Genomic DNA, 5,221 nt, shown 5'->3' with positions numbered 1-5,221 from the left:
TAGCCCTAGTGCTCAGTTTCTAACTGAAAGGTCAGTAGTTTAAACCCACCAACTGCTCCACAGAAGGATGTCGCAGTCTGTTTCTGTAAAAACTTACAGCCTTAGGAACTCTATGGGGACAGCTCTACTTTGTCCTATAGCGTCACTATGAGTTGGAATCGACTTGATGGCAACTTGTCTTGTTTTTAAAACCCTGAAAGTCTCTAAGTGAATATAAAAATGTCCAACAGAATATCTACCAAATGTATTTGGCTGTGGAAGGATTTGCATATAAGTATCTTACAGAATGCTCTATGTGAAGAATAAATAAGCATATTTTATTGTTTTTAGGCATTCTGATTTTCTTTGCTAACTTGCTACTAACACAAAGATAGAAGGAAAGCCAAAAACAGTAAAGAGGAAAATAATACAATTTTCTTTGACATTTCCCTGTTACTGTTGCTATTGTTTTAGTTTTGCTTTTTTTTGTCTTTGAACAAAAGAACACATCAGGGACTAAATGAAACTCTGTCCTATCTCCCAATCTCTTTCTGATAAAATTTGACAATTTAGCAACATTTTCAGCTTCAAAATATATTATTTAGATATCATACTTTGGCATAGAACCACAAAGAAATCTTGATTTTTACTTAATAGTTTTGTTGTGGATGAAGTAAATGAGCAAATATATTGATATTGAGTGCTAAGATTCATACTGTGGAATAGAGAATATACAAATACTTAATGAGGAAGCAGGAAGATCCCTGTGGTGTTGGATTATAATTAGAGGTATCATTATGAATGTGTAATTTCAAAAAGTAATTCTTGATATAACTGGGACATACTGTCACTTTAGCAACAACAACAGAAGGGATAAAAATATGGTATTGACTAAAATGTTTCTTATTCTGCTCATAACCAACTTAAGTTTCGTTTCAAATCACCTACTCTATTTCTTTTCACTATACCCTATTGCTATAGTTTCAGTTGAGCTGAAAATTGTTCTCTTCAAAGTGAAATGGATTTGGAGTTTCCAGAAACTATTGGCATTATTTAAGATTTCAAAATTCTTGATGTGAGGGGGGAAAAAAATATAAAGAAGCCAAGACACTTTTTTTTTTTTTCATTATGCTATTGGAGAATAATATTTTAAAAGTACCTTGGATTGCCAGAAGAATAAACAAATCTGTGTTGGAAAAAGTACAGCCAGAATGCTCATTAGAATCCAGGATGGCCAGACTTCATCTCTCATATTTTGGACATATTATCAGGAGGGACCAGATCCTGGAGAAGACCATTATGCTTGGTAAAGTGGAGGATCAGCAAAAAATAGGAAGACCCCCAATGAGATGGATTGGTACAGTGGCAGCAGCAATGGGCTCAAGCGCAGTATTGATTGTGAGATTGTTGAAGGACCAGGCAGTATTGATTGTGAGATTGTTGAAGGACCAGGCAGTATTGATTGTGAGATTGTTGAAGGACCAGGCAGTACTTCGTTTTGTTATGCATATGGTTGCTGGCTTGGTACACACTCAACCATACTTAACATCAACAAGGTGATTTGTAATTTATATTTCCTGGGTTTAAGCTGAAAGCAAACATAAAACATATCTATACTCAATTGTTTCTATAATCACGCCTAAATATGCCATAGTCAGAAAATATTTTGACGTCAATGAACAATCACTACAGGAAATAAATTTAAATGGGGGAAATAAACAAAGCCAATTTCTAAAGATTAAAAAGAAGAAACTTAATTGCAAGCAAATTGTAAAGAAACTATAGTTTGGAAATAATCATACCATATAGTTAATGATAGCATTGATCTACAGTCTTCTTTGAAGTAGAAAATGGAGATGTTAATTTATTTTTCCCTCTGAGTGATGTTGTTTTTGCTAAGTGCTGTTGAGTAAGTTCCAACTCACAGAAACCCTGTATAGAGTTTCCAAGGAGCAACTAGTGGGTTTGAACTGCCAATGTTGCAGTGAGCAGTCCAGTGCTTATCCTACAGAGACACAATACAAATCAGAAGGAGAGTTGGTTTGGTTTAGTGTTTAATAAATATCTTCCACTGATGCTTAGTTTTTCTACATTTTTATTTTGTAGATCAAATAATTATACTATACAAATACAGACTTCTATCTTGTATTTCTCTATTAAATACAGATTTTTGGCAAAACACATGTTTTATTCTATTATATTTAAAAGCAGTACAAATAAAGGGAAGACAAAGCTGTTACAAAAGGACTGAACCTGTGAAGGTCAGAATGATTATGGCCAGGTTAGCACTGCCTCAAAGGTTAGCCATCCATTTTTATTTCTATGACATTTTGTGGCCTTTGGAGTTTTAGATTGGTCTACCCTTAAAAATAAAAAAACCCCACAGGTCTTGGATTTTAAATTGTTCGAGGCAAAAAAAGATGCAAAAGTTTATATTTCCCTATTTTACTTGCACTTTAGAGTCTGCATAGCTCCAAAATTTTCTTAGGTTCAAGGCGTCAACATGACAAGTTATTTGTAGAAAATAAAATAAAATCTATATTCCTCATAATGCATGCCTGAGATTTATTCTCCAGTTAGGCTTGGTCCTCTGTTCTTTATAAAGTGAAATTTGGCCCAAGAGCACATTAAATACTTAAAGCTGGTAGAAAATCACTAACTGGTTGATCAGTTGGGATTGACCAATCTTTAGACAGCTATTCAGTAATTTTTTAACGAAATAGGTATTTATAGGTTATTTCCCAGTAATAAATACTAAATGTTCCTCATGAACATTTTATATATGGTTTAAGGCAAGTAGCACACCAAAGCCAACAGAGGTTTGCAAGAACAAATGAAGTAAAACAACAACAAAAACACTGGAAAAATACTTCCAAATCACCTTTCCAACATGGCAAGTCAAAAAGTGAATCTTGCCTATTTAAAGTCAGGCTTGAAAAGAGACTAGGTTTAGACAAAACTTGCAACATAGTCCAGCACATGTTTATTAGTTGTTTGATCTTAAACAACTCAAAGCTTACAAATAAAATGAAATCACAATAATATGTATGTTGTTAAGTGCCGTGGAGTCAATTCTGACCCACAGTGACCCTGTATAGGGTTTCCAAGGAGCAACTGGTGAGCTTGAACCGCTGACCTTGCAGTTCAAATGGCTTTGCAGGCTGGCACATTAACCCACAGCGCCACACCAGGACTCCATTGTATCTATAGCATAAGGTCAATGTAAACATTAAATAAAATAAGATGCAAAATACTTAGCATAGTGATGGCACATAACAGTTGCGAATTTGATTTTCCTTTTCATTGCAAATTATGATGAATGTTTAGTTGCAATTTCCTTTCTAGCTCCGCACCATTTTAAAATTCTTGAGAAAATGGCAAGGAAGATGAAAGAAAATTGGAAATTCAGTTCTTGATTTTCAGGGACTATAATATACATGTGAGCAGAAAGATAAGTATTCTCTGTGGCCAAATATTAGACTTCCATTACTTAATTTTTCTGTAAGATCTAGGCGAAAGGGATTGGTGAGGAGCACAAATCTGTCCCCAGCCTAACTGTCAATCCTATCTGCTATTATTAAAATCATTTTAAAATCTAAGTTTTAGGCCTTACTGCTCCTGGAATACCTTCTGTCCTTTGCAGGTTCCATACTTTCATTTGGACAGGTCTTTTTATTTGTAAATACCCTTAGGCCACTGCATCTTTACCTGTCCAAATCGTGGGTACATCCTTTAGAATTGAGTTCAGATGGCTTTTCATCTTGAAGACTTCCCAATATTCCCATATAATAACCACTTTTATCCCACTGCTGCCCTGGTAGCAGTTTATACCAAGGCTAAAACACTTCAGGTCATACATCTTCTAAAATTTATGTTTTAATCCCTTAAATGTTTTATGCCCAGCAACAATGTCCTGTTACAGTAGATTTTTTTCTAACTGCAGGTGTTTTCCCATTTCATTATGATACTTTACTTTGTCTTCTTGAACTGCCATTTGAAGTATTCTGTTCAACTCTTTTATTCCAGCATTTCTTCCATTTGCTTTAGCTACTCTATGTATAAGAGCAAGTCTCAGTCTATTTTGACATCCACTTTGGTATTTTATTACTTTCCTATATTTTAATGACCTTTTGCTTTCTCCACGTATGATGTCCTTGATGTCATATCACAACTTGTCTGGTCATTAATGTTCCTTGTATGAAATCTATACTTGAGATGATCTCTAAATTCAGGTGGCATTTGTCATACTGTGGTGGCTTGTGAGTTGCTGTGGTTCTGGAAGCTATGCCATGGGTATTTTAAATACCAGCAGGGTCACCCACAGTGGACAGGTTTCAGATAAGCTATCAGATGAAGACAGACTAGGAAGCAGGAGTGACGAACTGCTCCCAAATATTTAGTCACTGAAAACCTTATGAATACATTCCAACCATCTTCATACACAGAGTAGACTGGGACAGGCAACTTGGACATTGGCTACCCAAAATGGGGGTGGGGGGGTGGCGGCTACAAAGGCAAGAAGTGACTGGCTTACAAGCTTTCAAGAGGGAGCCTAGATCCAGAGGGCACAGAGGAAGGTAGAATCTCCACTGAGTAGTAGCCAATGAGTCTGGGCGGGGCTGATGAAAGGAGATGCGGATAGGTCTCTTGTAATACAATAGTGAATAATTGTTATCAGGACTGATTGTGAGGGTTGGAAATGTAAAGGCAGACGTTTTGTAGCATAAGGAGGGGAGTGACTGACTTTGCAGTCTAGGAGTGGAGGTCCCTGGGACCATCAAGGGAGAAAAGTGGAGAGAGGGACCCTACCCAGGGAAGCAGGGATGCCAGAGATGGAGGCAGAGACAGTGATGTGGAGAGATGGAGTGGCTGGGGACTTTAGACTCAGAGAGGGAGAGGAGCTGTGTGCTGACGACTGGGGGACAGGCTTGCAAGATATACCCTTTGGCTTTTTGATGATGCATGAAGGGGATTGTAACCATGGCAATGAAATGATATACAATAGAGTGAATGTAAAGCTAATGTTATCCCATGTACACTATCACATAATTCATAATAAAACATTAAAAAAAAAACCACACAAAAACACCTTATGAATAGCAGAGAAACACTGTCAGATACAGTGCCAGAAAATGAGCCCTTCAGCTTGGAAGGCACTCAAAATGCAACTGGGGAAGAGCAGCCTCCACAAAGTAGAGTTGACCATGATGATGTGAATGGAGTAAAGCCCTAGGGAGTAAAG

The sequence above is a fragment of the Chrysochloris asiatica genome, unplaced genomic scaffold (assembly GCF_000296735.1).
Source record: "Chrysochloris asiatica unplaced genomic scaffold, ChrAsi1.0 scaffold00099, whole genome shotgun sequence".
Lineage (NCBI taxonomy): Eukaryota > Metazoa > Chordata > Mammalia > Afrosoricida > Chrysochloridae > Chrysochloris > Chrysochloris asiatica.
The sequence above is the reverse complement of the archived record's forward strand: the minus strand, read 5'-3'. Positions refer to the sequence as shown.